The following is a 22,458-nucleotide window of genomic DNA, read 5'->3' as shown; positions in this document are numbered from 1 at the left end:
AAAAAGTGGGAGAAAAAAGGATGTGTAGAATGTAAAGAGGGTTCAACAGTGATTGATACTTGTAAGAAACATATTCATTTGTAGTTCGTGCACATTCCGCCTGTAGCGCTACTGTGGCACAACGTATATGGTAACTGTATAACTCTTGTACACCGCTTGTAGGTCGATTGGCGTAAGTGACGACCGAAACTATGTTGTCAGCTCTGACTGCGATAAGGCCCTGCTGTGCTGCTTTTGCTTTTCTTTTTTGTCCTTTGTCATTTGTGAGACGCCGAGCATGTTGTTTTTGCTTGTTGCACGCGCTGAACGAGTTCCTGCGGAGCGAAGTATTTAAAAAAATTAACTACATATTCTTGTTTTGCGATAAAAATATGATAAAAACTTTGAATTATAATACGTTTTTAAAATCGTTAACTGTTGAAAAGAATACGAAAATAAAGCTGTACTTGTAAATGTATATTAGTCGAGGACGTAGCTACTGACAGTGTTGCAGGCACGTAGCCAGGATTTCGTGAAGGGGGGGGGGTCCGTGACATGAAATACTGTGGTCATCATAAGAGGAGCTCGATCACTCTAAACTATGTTACTGGAACATATATTGGTTCGTTTAGCCAACATTTCGTAACGTTGAGGGGGAGTGACATGAAATTCTGAAGACCCAGTACCTCGATCAATCTAACTATTTTACTATCAACATATATTGGTTTGTTAGGACAATAAAATGAGGATATGTTGGCAAGTATTTTAATAACAAACTATGAAGAAATTTCGAGCAAAATAATAGAAAAAGTATTGAGAAAGATTTTGCAATATTTACGTTCTTCTCCTGTTTATTCAAATATAAGAATTTTCCTTTCGTTATGACCTCAATTATTATAAAAAGTGCATACTGAATACTGTCTTGTAAACTATCTTCTAATATAAATAAAATGAAGAGTTTGTTTGTGTGTTTGTCTCTGTCTGTTTGTGTGCGGCCTGGGGACCAGACGAGTGGACCGAGAGTTACCAAATTTTGGTCAGGGCCCAGGCCCCAGATCAAGACGCAGCGATTTTTTCAAATTTCGAAGCACTGAGGTCTCAGGGGTCTAATACCGGAACCGGCTTGGGAACCAGACAAATTGACCGAGCGTTACCAAATTTTAGTCACGAATACCTTGGTCAAGGCTCCAGACCAGAGTAAACGTTTTTTTTTTCGAAATTCGAATCAGGGGTTCTCAGGGGGGCGTTTACCGGGACATGTAAAAGTAGTAGAAAATGACAGATATTTTACTATTTATTTATTTAACAATCACCAGATACAGCTCAGAGGCCATTTTGCATTGAATATCCAACAACATTAACAATAGAAAGGATTTGGGAAGGTATCGCCCAGGGCCAGTTTAGTAGGTGCCATCCCTGCATTTTCCTAGTAGGACTGAGGGAAACCCTGGAAAACTTCAGTCAGGATGGTAGGCAGCGGGATTCGAAGCTACGACCTCCCGAATGCGAAGCCAACGCTCTACCACTTGAGCTATTAATGTCGAATTCTTATTTACGCGGTCGCTGAAATCAATGGTGAAACTCCAGTCACATTAACTTCCAAATTCACGCTATTCGTCTCCGGGCCGGGGATCACCGGAGGGGGGTGAGATAGCAAGATATATAAAAGTAATCCAAAATGGCCGATATTAGTGTCAAATTCATAGTTTTTGCGGTCGCTGAAATCAATGGTGACACTTCCATTAGTGATGACTTGCAAGTATGCGGGCCGGGAGTCAGCGGGGGGTGGATACCGAGGCATGTAAAACATATCTCAAAATGACCGATATTAGTATCAAATCCATAGTTTTCGCGGTCGCTGAGATCAATGGTGATACTCCCACAGGCGTTGACTTCTAAATACAGCCTTTGTGCGAAGCATGTGTATATTCAACTAGTTTTACAATATATGCGTTCCTATCTCTGTTGAATCAAATGCTAACAGAACTTTCTTTCAACAGAACTTTCTGTTTTTATTATACCTCAACTACTATCGGTTCCAAATGACAGGTTAAAGGAGCAACAGAAAATTGTCCTTGAAATGACATATTTGATACTGCAAGGATGCGATGACGAAAATTTATGATTAAAAATGTCCACGCTGTTACACAACGGCACTTACGTTTTCGAAATCTTGAAATCTCCCTGACTAGTAGCAGGAACTCTGAGAATTCCGTAACTTTTCTTGATTTTTCAAATTCTCTGACTCTTCCAGAATACCTCGCTTACCTCGCCACCATATTGCAAGCAATACAAATCTCCTCATAAGAAAGAGTAAGTAAAAGTTTCCTGTAGTTTCCTTTTTAATTTTTAACGCTAATCCTTCTTTTTGTCATTTCATTTTGTTTTTTCCTTCCTTATTTTTTTTTTCATTTCTGGTCTCGAAGGGGAGTCCGGACCCCCCTGGCTACGTGTCTGAGTGTTGATTACAGATTTTCTCGTGGAAGAATTTAATTACACTATAGGTGAAAAGCAGTACTGCAAAAATACATGTAATTCATAATGAGCACGATAGGAGACAATGTTCATTTCAGATTTTCCAGTGCGGGGGGATTGAATAAACAATGGGTGAATACAGTACTGTGAAAATTCTGGTAACTCAGATTGAGCACGCTGGGGAAATGCCCTAGAGGGAATTTCGAAGCTCTAGGCCCAAGAGCCACCTCTACAATCATCATTGACTGACATTTCAATAATGTGTTTTATGGTCTTATGTCCGTGTTCCCATCCTTTCCCTCCCCCTCCAACTGGATACTTGATACTTTTTCTATTCCAAAGTTTTGTGCTAGAATTCTGCCGAAACCTTGAGGTTCGAACTCTCATCGGTTTCGAGTTAGTTAATTATTTCAGTTTAGAATTCCATTTCGGCATCGAGATTATATGAGACGTAGACTCAAAGATTATGATGAAACTCAAACACAGAAATCGTCCAAATTTTGTAAGAGACTCCCACTGGGAATCGAACGTGCAACTACGTGCACGAAAGGCGCGCGTGCTAGCTAGTAGAACACCGGAAATGGCGTCACCATTTTTTAGTCTCTTCAAAATTAAGTTGTATTGACATCTTACAAGTTGCATGTACTTGCATTATAAGAAACAAACATAAATTAAAATTATAAGAAAATCTTAATAAAATCTTTATAAACGTTTAAGAATACGTCGAAAAGGCCAGAATTTTCTCAATCTCTTTCCCTCCCATGTCGTGGTGCTATTTAAAAGTATACTTTAAAAATAATAATAATAAAAAACTCTACAAACGCACCTACATTATTGGATGGCAAATAGTCTAGTTTTTCTTAATGCATAAGTTTACATTAATTAAATTCAAAAGTTGCATTCTAACTTCTTTTTAAATTGTATGAAAAGTACCACTATTCGTCTTAGCACTAATGAGAACTATGGATTCGCATTTAATATCCATCATTTTCGATTACTTTTAAAATGCCACTCTTCCCGATTCTTCATAGTTGAACTTGAACGGCATGGAAACAGTCATTATCCATATCAGCGACTCACCCGAAAACTATGGATTCAACACGAATATCGACCATTACAATTATTTTAAAATGTCAGCTCTCCCATCCCCACTCCTTGTGAAGCTAGGGGTTCCTTACCCTCCCGCGTATTTCTTTCCAGATTGTAAGACATATCAAGTTTAGTTGGAATTAAATCAAGTGTTACATATATATGTAGGAAAAAATGTTTTAAAATTAATGAAGGTGACACGAACTGGAAGTGACAGAAATCAACGATTTCTGGTTTAAGATTGATCACTGTAGAGCAAAAGACGTTAGTAGAAAACTAGAAGCTGTTTCTGAAAATCGATTAAGCGTCCTAAGAATGCATATTATCTCTGTTCTTAACCTACAAGTAAAACAGGAAGTGGTAGCGATTAACTATTTCCTGTTTTTAACGTTGATTGCTATGGAAGAAAAACTGTAATAGATAACAAAACGCTGTTTTCCATAATCGATTAACCACCCGTTCTTATCTCCATCCTTAACCCTATACTAAAACCGGAGGTGGTAGACATCAACCCTTTCCGGTTTTAACGTTGATCACTGCAGAGCAGAAACCGTAACCCGGTTTTCTACAATCTACTAAGAATACACTTCATCTTCATCTTTTACCCTCTACTAAAACTGGAACTGGTAGATATCAACCTCTATACAGAAGTAGGTAGCAAGACGCAGTTTTCTGCAATCAATTAAGCATCGCAAGAATATAATTGTGTCACCAATCCAATCCCTCTACTAACACTGGGAGTTGTATAAATCTACTATCACTTCCTATTTCATTATTAATTAAGAAAATATTGTGTGAGCCTCCTTAGTGTCTTCATCAGAGTTTATTCAATACGAGCCTTCGTCTTCTGAAGGCTTTGCCCTCAGACTCGCAAATTTGTTCGGTCTAACGCTTTGCATCTCAAACCTGCAATCATCAGTGTTTGCTAGGCTTACGGCCTCGCACCTCACATACCTGCAAGTATACTGAATTTCAGTTGAAATACCTGGGGCCTTTGCTCCCAGGCCACCGTGTTTGTCCGGCCTATGGCCTTGCACCAGGGACGGCGCCAGGAACGCTTGATGGGGTGGGCGGAAAGAGGCGGACCTAGTTGCTGGGTGGGCGGACAACGAAAATGAGAACTGGGCAATGTAGACATTTTTTGACAATAATTAAATTTCAATTTTTATACTCTTTAGTTAGCTAAGGCTCAGACCAAAATAGGGGAGAAACAAGGATGTGGAAGACAGCTGTGTTGACCTTATAGAAGGTGCCATTCCAGCATTCACCTGGTAAGACTGAAGAAATGCAGGACTTAGGATGGGCTGCGGGAGTTCGTGGCTATATGCTCGACCTACCGAATTCCGCGTGGCACACACACTACCTCTACCTTCAGCTTTTTAAATAATAATAACGGTGTGTTGTGTGTAGTCGAACGAGTTCAAGACTGCTTTAACTCCTCTCCCTCCAAGAATGCACACGTATGCATAGAAATAAAAGAAGGTTCAAACAACGCAGACTAACAGATAATACTCTACTTTTCGTTAATAACATAAAATACACAACAAGTAGGTAAAGTAAAACAAGGATAAAATAGGCTCCTGCAAACATTTTTATCTTTGAAGTATTTATTACAAGAAAGCAAGAGGCAAAAAATATAAATGAGTAACTTCAGAAGCAATGCTGTCTCTTCGCTCTCTCCAACATCTAGTTCATTTTCACTTTCCTCGAAATCGAACACTTCAAATTGCGAATCCTGGTTGTCACATATATTTGTATTTTTTGTCTTTTTCCCCATTGAAGAAGAAGGATTATCACTAACATCAACGGACTGAAAATCGCGCTTCTTTGAACACGAGAAAGACACCCACCGAGCCTGAGAAGAAATCGCTAAATTTTTTCGACATAGTAGCTGAACAAGCACCGACCGCCAAGACTTCTGAACGCAACAGAGATCAACTCAACAATGCTATAATAAGGGTTTTTACAAATCTGTTTAATGCCACAAGGGTAAGACATGTGGTACATTGCTGTAAACAATTGCAAGTTGGAACCCTCTTATAAGAAGCTATCGCGCCAACACAAAGCAAGGGCGCCGATTTCTCTGTAAATTTGGGGGGGGGGGGCATTCAGATGCAGAAGGCATGCATGAGGATTTTAAGACAAATTGAATTCAAATTATGCCAAATATTGTATATTCATAAATAAAATGCTGGGGCGCACATGGGCTTTGGGGGAGCCCGGGCCCCCTTGGGCCCCCAGGATCGGCGCCCTTGACACAAAGCACTACTCTCCTCCCTCTCTTTCTCAAAATGAGACAATGGATAATACTGGCCAGCTCTGTCCATTATTTAGTTGGCTTTTTAGAAAGCACTTTTTTTTTTCAGTGCAGCACATACAAACACCGGCGTTTCAATAGCTTCGATTGTGCGTGTGTGTTAAACTTCAATTCATTAATCACGACTTTTGGCATCATTATATTACTACAAGTATCTGTCTTAAAATCATTGTCCATTGCAGAGTTAAACAGAGTCATAGAACCTATTACATTACAATCGAAAGTAATACCTATTGCTTGTGAAATACAGGATGTCACCTTCACTGCCGGATTTGCGTATAAGCTAAACAAGCTATAGCTCTCAAATAAGATGAAACGCACATACAACAACGGTGTTCTGTACTGTTATGTATTAAGCTCTCATGAAGCAAGTAATAGGGCCCTGTTTTCCAACCCGCCTGCAATGGGATTTCTGTTGCCCAGCCCCGCTTATAATGGAACCCTCGTTTCCCAGCTCCACTTGTAATGGGGATTTTGTTTCAGAGCCCCATTTGTAATCGGGACCCTGTTTTCCAGCCATTACACTTAGCTACTTTAATAAGACTTCACAGCTAGTATCTTGTATGCGGATAGAACTCTAGTGCTACCCTTTCTTGTACTATTTGGAATTCGACAAGAAATTGAGTCTGGTAACAGTGGATGCTTAAGAAGAAGGCATGAAACGACAAGCTCGCGAAATAACAGTAAAATATAAAGGAATTGCAGCCCTAAGCGGCAATAATCGTTACATCGCGAAATTATAGCTATTTTATTTCGCTGTACGTAAGTATGAAAAGTAGTTTGCAGAAGTATTTTCATAACTTTCAGAACTTGGCACTGATTTTCATAGTGATTTTTAGAGTTGAGTTGATTTTGAGTTTAACGTCCCTTTCAGCAGCGAGGCTACATGAGACGGGACCTACTTATTAACGTGGAATCCGAACCACATGAGCTCCCACCGGGAATCGAACCCGGGTCTCCACGCCAAAGGTGCGTACGCTAACCGCTTAGCCACGGAGGAGCTCATATAGTGATCTATAGGGTGCAATAATGGATCACTAAAGGCAGGGGCGGATCCAGGGGATGATCGCCCCCCAGAATTGAATATATTTTTATTTTAAAAATAAAACCTATCCTAAGAATTTTCACCTTTGTATTATAAACGTAAAATAAAACCTATTGACTTCGAACTACTGCGCCCCCTAAACATTCAGAATGGATCCGCCCCTGACTAAAGGAAAGAATAGGAGCACGAATCGTAGTGATTTCATCCATTCGTTTTAGGCATAGGAGTCGTTCGTTTGTATATATTAACAGTATTTTATATATTGTTACGTTCAGAACTGCCCGAATTTACCTTGTGTAAGTTAGTATGCAACAGGCTGAATCCATTAGGTTATCGGCACTAGTCACTACCAGTGGCGTATTTACGATTTTGTTTCGGGAAGGGCTTTGCTAACTTTCGGGGGGGGGGTTGCCTGGAAATGTGAAAATTCTGCAAGATATTTCATTTACTTTACTATACTAAGTGATTTCGGGGGGCTTAATCCCGGAAGCCACCCCCCTAAATACGCCACTGGTTATTACATAGCAAGGCAAGGTACCAACATCTTTTCACGTCGCAGTAAAAAGATGCTACCTACATTTATAGGTCTTATAATAATTTTAATGCAACAGTTAGGTTTTTTTTAACGAGGTTTTTATGATTTTCAGCCAGAGACGTATCTAGCCAGGGGCCGGAGAGGTCTACGATCCCAGTTTTTTGAGTGACAAAAATAATTGAAGCAATTACGTACATATGTTTGAAAGTTTAGAGTAAACTCACGATATATCTATATCGTAATCTTGGTTTTAGTTGCCCCTTCTCCAGTTTTAACCTTCTAAGTTCGCCTCTGGTTCCAGCGAATTTGTGTCGTATTACACCTTGTGTAATCTTCGAGGGTTGCAGTCCATTTTGAGTTACTCCAGTAACCTGACCTGGAAAAAGCTCACACGATTAGTTGAGCTTCAGGCAGTAATTACCAACCCTGGATGATATTTAGACTGTATTTACTTACTCGGATCCCTGGAAACGTTTCAAACTTTACCCAACTGAATAGAAACAACTTGAAATGAGAAATGATGCGGTCTCCACATATTGTAGAAGCATAGCGTGGAGCGTGGATCAGAGTTGGTGCAAAAAGATCGGCAAGGGACTTTATTGGTACCAAATTAAACTACCGCTAATTTTACAAATTTTACAGTTTTTCTGTAATGTATTCAAAACAGTAAGTTAAGTTAACGAAATATACTCGAAAACGTATTTACTTAATAGATATGTATTAGGTCCATAAATTACCATATAGTATATATTCAAACAGAAAAGGCGAAATTTTGTCGCTGAAAAAGAATGCTATTAATAAATTGGCCCCATTATCTTCAATAGCTTTAGGGCCCCATCAAACGGAAATCCGGCACTGGTCACCTTTATTATTTTTCTTCTGTTGCAGGGGTGTCATTTCAGACTTTGCTTGAGAGGGCAAGAACACCAACAACCTAAGACTTTCACAGTTTGCACTAGTATATTAGTAGACAATCGATAAAGTATATGTGTTCCTCAAAACCTTGCGGGGGGCAATTGCCCCCTCCTGTCCCCCCTTAATGACACCCCTGTTCTGTTGGGGTGGGCGGATGGGTGGGCGAGGCGCCCTTAGCGCCGTCCCTCCCTTGCACTTTATGTATCAGGAAGCATACCATTTTCAGTTCAAATACCACGTTTCATGTCTTCAACTTTACGGGATCCCGAGATATAAACATCTTAGTATAATAATAATTGTAATATCCACCTTTATTCTCTTCCAAACCCTTTTCTTTCTTTTTAGATCACAATCAAAAACGCTGAAATATGTATCTAATTATTGTGATTACAGAGTAAGATTTATAATAATATTGTACAGTTAGTACTTTGGTCCATCCCGTCCGTTACTCCGCACGAAACTCTTGAACGAAACTGAATTTGACTTCTGTTTTTTGCAATTGATAGCTAAAGTAATTATCTCGAAAGAGTTCGTTAGTAGAGGATCATAAACCAGGAGGTTGTGGATCAAAAACCAGGAGTGGTAGAAATCAACAATTTTTGCTTTTAACGTTGATCCTGTAAACCAAAAAGGGCAATAGATAGCAAGAAATGGTTTCTGGCAGTCGATTTAGCATCCCAAGAATACCTTTCAACTCCATCCTTAATACTGTATTGAAACAGAAAGTGGCAGAAATAAACAAGTTCCCGCTTTAACATTGAATGGGGAAAAACTGTAATATATATAGAGAAGCAGTTTTGGGAAATCGACTAAAAGATTCCAAGAACACCTTTCATTTCTATCCTTAACACTTTGATAAAACTAGAAGCGGTAGAAATCAACAATTTTCGGTTTATTTTCATTACTGTGGAGCAAAAGCTGTAATGGATAGCGAGCAGCTGTTTTCGACAATCGACGGAGCATCCCAAGAATACATTTTGTCTTTCCATAACACTCTAATAAAATCAGAAATGACAGGGTGTCTACTAAAATTCCAAAATGAAATTTCATGACCTTTTCTTTAACAAACCATTAAATTTAGTAACATTCTCAAAAGCGAATTTTAGTGCGACTTGGGCCAATTTTCATGCACGTGATAGAAGCGTGCTTTACTTGTGATTTGGTAGCGTCTGAAACTATATGCGTTTTTGGTGGTGAATTTTGACACTTTACAGAACAACATTTACAAGTATGTACTTATATTTGTACAGATAAAATGAATCGTGACCCAAAAGCAAAATTTCTTGACTTTCATGACCATTTTCTGATTTCGTGACTTTCTTTAATCCTTTTCGTGACCGATAGACACCCTGGTAATCCAGTACGACTTCCAGGTTAATGCAATATACATAGAACATGACCTATAAGAGAGAGCGAGAAGAGTTTTTTTTTTTTTTTAATGAGTTAGCGTTCTTAAAATAGGTAGCGTTCTTAAAATATCATCTCTTCTTTTACCCTGTAATCAAACGTAATTATTAGAAATCAACCACTTCCGGTTTTAACGTTCATCGTTGTACAGTCTTGTTCAAGAAATCTTGACCACTCACCCTGCTATGAAAGATGATATTCTTGCAACCGCAAAAGGAAATTTTAATGCTATGGCTCTAAATAAACTTCTTAATCGACCAAACAAAATTCACATTTATTTGATTTAATTCTAACTATAGGTAAGACCACAGGCCTTTTCAAAGAGAGATGAATGGCAAAGTTTTCTTGAACAAGACTATATGACAAACGGCAATAGAGAGGCACGGTTTTTGTATTCGATTAAGCGCCCCTAGAATATATTCCATCTCCACTATAATCACTAGTAAATAACACTAAGTGGTAGATATCTACTACAACTTCTGGTTTCAATTTTAATTGAAAAATATTGGGTGGTCTTGTTTACTGTCTTTAAGTGATTTTGTTTTACATGAGAAGTCCTAAAGCCAAATTTCATGTTTGTAACTTTCAGAGATTCTGAGATACCGATATGCTATTATATGAGTAATAATTCCTATTCTCACCTTCTCCTTTATTACTAAGATATAAAAGAAATGGTGAAACATGTGTTAAATTATTTTAAATTGGAAATCCAAATACCAAATTTTAAGTTCACAGTCCTATACGTTTCGGAGATGAGGGTATCTTATTAAAATAACTCTCACCACAATTCCTCCTCTTTTCGTGAATTTTCAAAAATTTTTCTTACTGGTACCCCACGTCACAAATCCTATGTAGGTGTAAATTCAAAGTTTCTAGGTAGTCCTTAGAGCAGTGGCTCCTAATCTATGGGTGCGAGTCTCTGACAGAACTAAATTTAAAATTACAAATATTACGAATGTTGTAAAAAACATTAAATTAAATATTTAAACACGAAATAACTATTCTGTAAGAACTGAGGTTTCATTGACAAAACTGGTAAAATATAATATTCCACTGCAGTGCAATGCTATGCAGGAATCTTGCTGGAAATAAATATAAATTTGTGAGAATATGGCTATTATTATTTTCTATTATTATATGCAAGCCCGTTCTTCGTACGGGTAGAATAGGTTTATGGGAAATATTTGAAAATTATATTTAATCACTCTTTCCCCATTACGTAACTTATTTGAACAAAAGTGAAATAAAACCCCTAGCTCGACCATGTTCAAAAATGTGTTTCATACGATGCAGTATTTATTCTTTGCAAGAAATCTAAATTCTCTTCTGCTTTCACGATTCTTTTATTTCGAAGTGAGTTGATAAAATAGAAATGTCCCACATGCTAAATATGTTTAAAAATTCATTTCAGACGTTTCAAACACTTTGCCACACTGTAACCTCTTTTGGAAGCAGAATTTTCGAAAACGCTTGGGCATGTCCACATGATGACCTCGTTAAGTAAAAAGTTATATACCTAGTTTCATCTCCTTGGCTTGGAAGATATTTAATTTTCGCCGTATATATTAACTCCTCCACCCTCTTAGGATACGAATTTTAATGAAACTGACATGGTTAAGAAATGGCTTCAGCCAAGTGCTAACTATGTTCTAAAATTCTCAATCATTTTTCATGAGATGAGACGGAAGTGGAATTTCCTAGAACGCTGGGTTGCGTGTCTACTTGGTTTTTATATTAAATTTTATCTTCATACATGAGAGATTTGAAAGATACTGTATTTTTAGCAAATATTTTAGACCTTGACCCCTCCCCTTAGGATACGCATTTAAGTGAAAACGATATGATGAAACCATGCTCTAGATGTGTCCAGTTCTAAATATGTTCAGTAAGTCTCCTCGAACATTCTATGATGATGAGACAGCAAACGCCGATTTGAATGTCGAAAAATAAGTAAATTAATTTCTCCCTTCTTCTGCTTAAAAGGAGAATTCTGAAAACTCTGAAATACGTATTCCATTCTTTTTAGTTCACAGTTGGTTTACGAAATTTCACATTACGAATTTAAGCGAATTTCACATTTCATGATATTTTCTGAATAAATAGTGGTAAATTTTATTATTATAGAAATCGTCTCTTTTCTCCATTTTTAAGAGGGGAATTTCCGGAAACATACGTTCAATTATTTATAGTTAAGAAATCTTAGCCAAATTTCACACCTCAAACGTAAGCAAATGCAGAAATTTTAATAGGTAGACACGATCCTCCATTCTCAACTTAGGACAGAATTTTCGGAAAACATAAACATGTATTGGTTCGTTTCTAATTGAGTTTAATTTTGAAATTTCACGTCTCCAATATAAATAATTCTTACATTTATCAAGAGGGTATTATGATGGCAGTAGAAAATAAGAATGGGAAGGTAGTCAGCGAGAGAAATGAGGTCATAGGAAGGTGGAAAGAATACGTTGAAGACTTATATGAGAGTAGGAATAGACCGTGTAACCTAAATGCTGAAGTAGAAAATGAATTAGGCGAGGATGATAAAGGATTTAGTATTCTTAGGGATGAGTTTGAAAAGGCTATATCCGAGATTAGAAATGGAAAGGCAAATGGAATAGATAACATACCAATCGAATTCATTAAAAATATAGAAGGCAAGGGAAAGAAAGAATTGTTCGGATTATGTAATGAAATATATGAAACAGGAGAATGGCCAAAATACTTTCTGAAAACGATCATGATACCGATGGCTAAGAAATCGAACCCAACGAGATGTGAGGATTATAGAACTATTAGTCTCATATCTCATGCAGCTAAAATTCTGCTCAGAATACTGAACAGAAGGTTATATGAAAGAACGAATAAAGAAGTTGAGGAGGAGCAGTTCGTGTTCAGAAGAGGCAAGGTCACAAGAAATGCAATTGGATTATTAAGGGCGATCGGTGAAAGATTTATAGAAAAAGGGGAAGAGGTGTATGTTATACTTATTGATCTAGAAAAGGCTTTTGACCGCGTGAATTGGGAATTGTTGTTGGGAGTTCTAACGAAGATAGGGTTGGAATGGAAAGATAGAAGACTAATAAGAAACTTATACATAGGGTAGGAGGTAGAATGATTAAATGCATAAGATTTGCAGACGATATGGCGCTTGTTGTAGAATCTGAAAAGAAAATCATTAAAATGTTAGAAAAAAATAGAAAGGGCTTTGAAGAATATGGGATGAAAATAAATGTTAGAAAGACAAAAGCCATGGTGATTGGAACGAAGGGGTCTGTGTCAAATATAAAAGTAGGAAGGGAGAAAATAGAACAAGTGAATAGTTTTCGATATCTGGGTAGTATTCTTAGTAATAACATGAAGTGCGAACTTGAAATAAAAGCAAGGATAGGAATGGCGAAGAAGTTTTAGGTGGAAGAAAAGTCTGTTTTGTGGGACCTTGAATAAAGAGTTGAGAAAAAGACCATAAAATGCTTCGTGTGGAGTGTTGTACTGTATGGGGCGGAAACGTGGACATTACGTAAAGGTGATGAAAATCGACTGGAAGCCTTCGAAATGTGGGCGTGGAGAAGAATGGAAAGAATTAGTTGGGTCGAGCGGATAACGAATGAGAGAGTGTTAGAAATGGTGGGTGAGAAAAGAACACTTTTACATATTATTAGGAAAAGGAAGAGAAACTGGTTGGGACATTGCCTAAGAAGAGATTGTATCATGAGGGACGTCCTAGAGGGTAAGTAGGTGGGAAAGAGAGGGAGAGGGCAAATGAGACTACAATTAATGGATTATATAAAAACAGAAGGATCATACGCGAAGACGAAGAGGTTAGCGGAGGACCGTGGAGCATAGAAGCTTCTCAGCTGCGGCAAGTGACCTGCCAATAAAGGCAGAATACCTATGATGATGACATTTACCATTTTCTAAAAATAAATGAAATAAAATACAGTTGAAAAATTAATGTTATACGAATTACTCCTTTCTTGTTTAGGTGCGGAATTTTCAGAAACTGTGAGAAACATGTTCAGTTATGTTTAATGGTTAGTTTATATGCCTAGTTTCATCTTCCTTACTTCAGGAAATAGCAAGATACACTATCCTATTTACGCCCCTAAGAATACATATTTCCAGAAATCCTTCTTTATCCCTTGCTTTCGTCAAAAAGAGTATTCTTGCTAATTATAGCATTATGGCTTGGCCGATAATGAGTAACTCACTTATGCTGTCTTATATACAGTATAGGTTATTATTATTGTTATTATTTGTGTTGCTATTACTGATGATTTGAGAATACAATGCTGCAAATAAAATTGCAGAAACGGTCAAAGACATCGCAAATGATGTAGGCGTGAAGTATGTAGGGTTTAAGAATGTGGGCGCTTGTTAAAAATGTTGGAACAATTGCCCTAGAAGATCTCAAAACTTTAATTTAGAAAACACAGCGTCTTGTATCATTTCCTACTTTATAACACTACAACGAATACTCTATAAGAACATTGTACTTCTGTTAAATTACCTCGCTGAACAGTACTAAATGATCACCGAAGGCTAACATGAAATGGAGGATTCACACAACTAGATCCGCTTTTTCTTGAGTTAACTAAACATTAAGTACAATACCGAAGTAGCATTATAGATAAAGTGAGACTGTAGAAAAATGAACCTTTCCTCTAACAGTTAAAAGAATAACAGAACATAGACGCGACAATAATAATAATAATAATAATAATAATAATAATAATAATAATAATAATAATAATAATAATAATAATAATAATAATAATAATAATAATAATAATTCAATTTCTTAAAAATAGTATTCAAAAATAGATAAAGGAAACTGCAGTCTGGTAATAATTATAAGGAACTAGATTAAAACGTATTAGCTTTTCTGAACCCAATGAAGAAGAGAAAAGTTGAAAGTAAGAGATGAAAGGTAAGAAAGGAATAGTAAGAAGAAGAATGCAGTTGGTCGACGATTTGAAAAATGGTATCAAATATTGGGAATAAAAAGAGGAAGCTGAAAACCGAGAAAGGTGAAAGAAGAATTTCCAGACCAGAACCTAAGAAAACACACAATCACACTCACATCTCCCATTAGTCCCAGTACCTGCCAGCAGGTAGAATACTTAATAATAATAATAATAATAATAATAATAATAATAATAATAATAATAATAATAATAATAATAATAATAATAATAATAATAATAATAATAATAATAGTAATAATAATAATAATAATAATAATAATAATAATAATAATAATAGTAATAATAATAACAGACCACGATAGCTGCTGCGACTAAGTTACTGCGCACGATAGCTCTTGAAAGAAAGCAAATTTTTATTTTATTTTATTTTATTTATTTATTTTTTTTGCAAACTATGGGTAGAGTAATTATTTCGGAGGAGCTAGTTAATTGAAGTGATCCATAAACCGAAAGTGGTAGAAATCAACCTTTTCCAAGTTTTAACGTTGACCACTATAAAACAAAAACAGTTTTCGGCAATCGATTAAGCGTTTCAAGAATATTTTTCATCTCCTTTCCTTACCAACCGAAAGTGGTAGAAATAAAGCATTTCCGGTTTTACGTTGAACACTATAAAGCAAAATCGATAAATAGTTACGAGCGGCTTTCTGTAATGGCAAATCCTTCAGATTGGATCTGACAAGAGTTTGCCGAGAAATAAATTACCACACGCAAATCAAGCCCAAAACTTGGCCAAACTCGACCAGCAAATGTAGAGATCTTCATTAGGTTGAGGACTGCCCACAACCGAATTTTGTTCCGATTCGGCCAATAGTTATCGAGAAAATGCTGCTGGCTAATTAAGTAGTTATCGAGAAATAAGGTATGAAATGCAACCCGTGTGCACCCTGTTCTTGGCCGAGTTTGACCACAGAATATGCCAGTACTTATTCCTTAGGGAATAGGCTAGTAGCTCACAAAATTTAGTGAACATCCGGCTAGTATTTAATTTAAAAATAAACTCTAGTAAAAACCGTAAAGAGGATTTTATGTAATATGTTCTCAATTAATATGGATACCGGAATTTGTATCGTATTTCTTTCACTTCTGGTATTAATACAGAGATTACTGTCGAGATGGAATACACTCATGCGGTACTTAATGAATTACATAAAATCCCTTCTAGCTCTCCAAGCTATAACACTCAATTTATAACAGGAAATGATTGATATATGCCACTTCTGTTTTTAGTATAAAGGTTAGAGTCGAGATAGAACATATTCTGGGAACACTAAATGATTATAGAAAACCGCTTCTCCTTATCTGTTATCTTTTCTAATCTATTGCGATCAACACTAAAACCGGAAGTAGTTGGATTTTGCTACTTCCGGTTTGGAGTTTAAGAGAGATAATAACTTACCTGTTCCCACAACGTTAAATTAATTCCATAAAACTGCTTCTCCCTATATCTTATAATTTATGCTCTATGTAAATTAAATTGAAACCGGAAGTTATAGGTGATTTCTACACTTCCTTTTTACTAGGGTGTTAAGTACGAAGACGAAAGTTACTCCTGGAACGCTTTATAGATTGCCGAAAACTGCTTGTTACTATATATTATCGTTCTCGCTCTATAGTGATCAACGTTGAAACAGGAAATGGCTCAATTCTGTTACTTTCAGAATTTACTAGCTTGTTAAATGTGAAGAAGGTTATCCTTGAAAAGTTTAATTGATTGCCAGAAACATCTTTTCGTTATCTATTATCGTTTTTGCTCTATAGTAATGAGTGTTAAAATCGGAAATGGCTCATTTCTACCATTTTCAGTTCTACTAGAATGTTAAGAATAAGAATAGAGATTCCCTTGAAACGTAAAATCGATTGCCCAGAACCGCTTTTCGCTATCCATTATCGTTTTTGTTTTTTATTGATCAACGTTAAAACCTGAAAAAAATCATTTCTACCATTTTGTTTGTCGAATCACCTCTATTAATGAACTCTCTCGAGAAAATCACACTATCCACTTATTGAAAATAATAGTAATAATAATAATAATAATAATAATAATAATAATAATAATAATAATAATAATAATAATAATAATAATAATAATAATAATAATAATAATAATAATAGAAAATTCGCATCCTTTCAAAAGTTATCTTTCGAAGTAACGGACGTATTTATGTACGTACGTACTAACATGACGATATTACAAGTTCCACTGCGTGATCCTAATAATAATAAAATCTTAAAGAGGATCATGTTATATTTTGTGTAGTGCTTTGGGAACCAGAAGCTCTAGTATATGTATTTCACTTCTGATTTGAGTAAAGGGATCACTGCCGAGATGGAATATACTCTTGGACCACTTAATGAATTACCAAAAAAAGCCTTCTCGCTATTCATTCTATAACGCTCAATGTTATAACCGGAAGCGATTGATTTCTACCACTTCAAGTTTTAGTAGAAAAATTAGAGTCGAGATAGAACATATTCTTAGGACACTTAATTGATTACAGAAAACAGCTTATCGCTAATTAGTTTCTAATCTATAGCAATCAACACTAAAACCGGAAGTGGTTGGGAAGTAGTTGCTACTTCCGGTTCGATTAGAAGTTTAATAGAGATGATACCTGTTCCTACAACGCTAAATTAGTTCCCAAAAACAGTTTCCATAACTTATAGTTTTTGCACTATATAGATTAAATTGAAACCGGAAGTTATAGGTAATTTCTGCCACATCTTTTTCACTAAGGTGTTAATTACACTAGTTAACAAATTTAAACTTTTTGTTTGTTACATGAGAAAAATCACCTGATCTTAAAGGAACTTTTTGCGCTGAATTCGAATATGCACTCGGTTTCTCTCCATCACGTACAGTTTTCCAGTAACAGAGGGATTTTCGGGAAATTCCCTCAAAAATTTCCCTTTTTCAGATATTTTATTCCCCTAGCTCCTGTCCCCTTACATATAGTAACATAGAAATTATACCTGAGTATACCTTGATTTATATTTAATAAACCCTAAAAGTTTCGTAAAAATCGCTTTATTCTTTCTAGAGAAATAAATATATTTGTATGTATACTATGTGCACTGTTTATTGCACCTGATAGTAATGTTTTCAGATCTCCTGAGTTGGGGTAAAAACGATTTGCTTTATTACTACAAACACAGACATAAAAATGAATATTTACAATAGTCAACAACACACTTGTATTGCTCTCTGTAAATTAGAAACGTGTATAAAAATAGAATGTACTTCCAACGTATATTTTTTTTAAACGTACAGTATATGTATATCTTAATACATATATACACAATTCTCCAAGTTTTTTCGTTTTGTTCATGAAATGGTTATCAATATTTGTTATCAAATGTAACAGAATGCAAAAGAACTTCCACTTCCCGAGCCCCCTACCAACTGGGAAGAGATATGGCCAAAAGACTCTGATGATGATCTTGACCTTGATGAACCATCGACATCAACATGTACATCCAAGGATCCAACGTTCATCCCTGACTGTGTTCGCGAGCCACATTTCATCCGGCAATGTGAACTTAATGACCTAGTCCGTGATTTGCACCTGACAAAACAAGAAACGGAACTTCTGGGATCAAGGCTCCAGCAGTGGAACTTATTGGATGCAGAAACGAACATATCAGTGTACAGGAAAAGGCATGTTCAATTTTCAAGCTTTTTCTCAATGCAAGATAATGTGTGCGTATGTACGGATATAAATAGGTTGATGGCGGAGCTAGGAATTCCTTACGTTCCAGAAGAATGGAGATTATTTATCGACGCGTCAAAGGTCAGCCTTAGAGCTGTCCTTTTACATAATGGAAATAAAAAACCTTCTATACCACTTGCGCACTCAGTGAAGATTAAGGAATCCTATGACACCATGTCAACTTTGCTAAATCTTATAAATTACAAGGATCATTGTTGGCAAATATGTTGTGATCTCAAGGTAGTTGGTATTTTATTAGGACTGCAGTGCGGTTACACGAAGTACCAATGTTTTTTATGTTTATGGGATAGCCGAGCTGATGACAAACATTATGAAGTGAAGGAATGGGAACCTAGAGTGAATTACGTACCTGGAGAATGCAACGTCAAATACGCTATTTGGTAGATCCTAATAAGATATTACTACCGCCACTTCATATCAAGTTAGGACTTATGAAAAACTTTGTCAAAGCCATGGACACATCTGGTGAAGGTTTCAAGTATTTGCGAGATAAGTTCCCTAACCTGAGTGATGCTAAGATTTCAGCGGGAGTGTTTATTTGTCCCCAAATTAGGAAATTAATGCTTGATGATAGCTTTGACAGCAAGTTAAACAGTGCTGAGCTAGCTGCCTGGACAGCATTTAAGTGTGTTGTGCGCAACTTTCTGGGCAATAACAAAGCTAAGAGTTACACAGAAATCGTACAGGACATGATACAGAAATACAAAGAGTTGGGTTGTAGGATGTCTTTAAAAATCCACTTTTTGCACTCCCACCTCAGCTTCTTTCCTGCTAACCTAGGTGCTCTCAGCGACGAACAGGGGGAAAGATTCCACCAAGATATAATGGCAATGGAGAAAAGGTACCAGGGACGATGGGATCCTTCAATGATGGGGGACTATTGTTGGGGTCTTGTTAGAGAATGCAACATTTCTTACAAAAGAAGGAAGTAGTGTACGTTTTTGTAACCCAATGGAAGTTTCATATATTGTGATAGTTTTGATTGTTTTATCATGACCTTTTGGTACATTTGTATTATTGTTTATTGTAAATTGTCGCACTTGTAAATTATATTGTATTATATTTTATATATGTGTTTGCGGTAATAAAAGGAAAACGTTTTACCTCAACTTAAGAGATCTGAAAGCATTACTATAAGGTGCAATAAACAGTACACACAGTATACATACAAACATATTTATTTCTCTAGAAAGAATAAAGCGATTATTACGAAACTTGGAGGGTTTGTTAAATATGAATCAAAGTATACTTAGGTATAATTTCTATGTTAGTATATGCAAGGGGACAAGATCTTGGGGTGTAAAATAAACGAAAAGGGAAATTTTTGAGGGATTTTCCCGAAAATCCCTCTGTTACGGGAAAATCGTACGTGATGGAGAAAAACCGAGTGCATATTCGAATTCAGCGCAAAAAGTTCCTTTAAGAACAGGTTTTTCCTTTTATGTAACAAATCCTTTGTTAACTAGTGTTATGAAGAAGAAGGTTATTCTTGAAACTATTTATCGATTGCCTAAAACTACCTTTTACTATCTATTATCCTTTTCTCTCTATAGTGATCAACGTTAAAACCGGAAATGGTTCATTTGTACCAGTTCATGTTTTACTAGAGTGCTAAGGGTGAAGACGTAGATTAATCTTGAAACGCTTTTTCGATTATCCATTTTCGATGGCTCATTCGTACCTCTTCCGGTTTTATTAGACTATTAAGAATGAAGATGAGAGTTGGCTATGAAACCTTAATCAATTGCCAAGAACCGCTTTTCCCTGTCTATTATCGTTTTTGTTCTATAATGATCAACATTAAAACCGGAAATGACATATTTATACCACTTCCGGTTGCTGAATCTTCTCTATTAAAGAACTCCCTCGAGATAATCATTCTATCTTTCTATTGCAAAAACAATTTAAAAATTCGCATCCGTCCAAACGTCATCGTACGGAGTAACGGACGGACGTATGTACAAACATTACGAAACATTACAAGTTTCACTACGTAATCTTAATAGTAAAAACAGTAAAGATTTACGTAATATTTTCTCAATTGATTTGGAAATCAGAAGTTGTAGTATATTTTTTTCACTTCCTAGTTGAGTAGAGTGACTACTGTCGAGATGGAATACACTCTTGGGCACTTAATAAATTTTCCATTCTATTTCCTTCTCGCTATATATTCTATAACACTCAATGCTTAAACTGGAAGTGATTGATTTCTGTCACTTGCGGTTTGAGTAGAAAGATTAAAGTCGAATTAGAAAATTCTTGGAACACTTAATTGATTACTGAAAACCGCTTCTCGCTATTTATTACGGTTTCTAATCTATTGTGATCAACACTAAAACCGGAAGTAGTTGGGTTTTGCCACTCCCGGTTTATTTAGAAGTTCAAGAGAGGACAGGATACTTATTCCCACAACGCTAAACTGATTTCCCAAAACAGCTTCTTCCTATCTCCCTATGTAGATTAATTTGAAGTCGGAAATTATAGTTAATTTCTACTGCTTCCGTTTTTACTAGGATGTTAATGATGAAGATGGAACTTATCCTTCACACGCTTTATCGATTGCCGAAAATTGCTTCTTGCTATCTTTTACCGTTTTTGCTCTATAGTGATCAACAATAAAACCGGAAATGACTCATTTATACCACTTCCGGTTTTACTATAGTGTTAAGAATGAATATGGGAGTTGTCCTTGAAACGTTTAATTGATTGCCGAAAACCGTTTGTCGCTATCTATTACAGTATGTGCTCTACAGTGATCAATGTTGAAACCGGAAATGGCTCATTTGCACCACTTTCTGTTGACTAAATAATCTCTGTTAACGAACTTTCTCGAGATAATTACTCTATTTATCTATTTCAAAAAACAGAATTAAAAAATTCGCATTCGTTCAAAAGTTATCGTGTGGAATGTTACGGTAAGTTCCACTAAGTGATCGTAATAAATAATTCATACCCCCGACCCCGCCACACACACACACTAAAATTATGTACACACGAAAGTATATCTGGTAGTTCCCATATGTCTATGCCGGTAGCTGGAAACAGAAAGAGAGAGAGATAATCTTATTGCACTTTTACACAGAACGTGCAATTACTCACAAGTAAACCTTACGTTTGGGTGAATCGAGTTGCTGACTGAGACACATATGAGAAAGTAGTACTAAATGTGGTCAGTATTTCAGTGAAGTTGTAGGTGCGAAGCTCCAGGGATTTAGGAGATACAGCTACCAGAACATCACATGGAAGTACAGAATAGTCTTCATACAGTTGGAGGTAAAAGCCCTGTAAGACCTCTTATAACGATAAAAGGTGAATAACAAATATATGGGTACATATTGGGACTAGGGGGAAGTCATATAGTAAGAGTATACCTGACGGCGGCCATTTTAAAATCCGCCATTTTGAATTAAGGTTAAGTTTTTAAAATAGGAATAGGGTCATATGATACGTGATTTAAGGCGCAAATTTAATCAGAAGAACAATGGTGACGTTAGTTTTGATTTACACGCAATTGGTAAAAAGTTACAGGGAAATTAAATATTGTTGCAGCATATGTATTAGTCCTTTACCCCACCTTGTAAATTTTGTGTTAATGATAATAATTAAATAAAAAGCAGGTGGATAAATATTAGGACTATGGTAAGAGTTGCCTTGATGGCGGCCATGTTCAAATCCGCCATTTTGAATCAGACAAAAGTTTTAAACAAAACGCATAACAGTGACACCTTATTAATAGCAAATTTTGCCATAAATCCAACGGTATAACCATTTTTGCTTTATCATTAACCAGCACAAAATTAAATGGGAATAGAGTAATGCAATAGATGACTTCGGGCTAGAAGTTAATCAGAAATACAATGGTGGCGTTACAATGTTAGTTGTTTGATGCTGTACTTGCACGCCATTTCGTTCTTTTTCTTGTATCCTGTTCACATCTATTTCTCGCTGCAACAATATTTAATTTCCCGTAACTTTTTACC

Source organism: Thermobia domestica, chromosome 6, assembly GCF_964235325.1.
Source record: "Thermobia domestica chromosome 6, izTheDome1.hap1.1, whole genome shotgun sequence".
NCBI lineage: Eukaryota > Metazoa > Arthropoda > Insecta > Zygentoma > Lepismatidae > Thermobia > Thermobia domestica.
The sequence above is the reverse complement of the archived record's forward strand: the minus strand, read 5'-3'. Positions refer to the sequence as shown.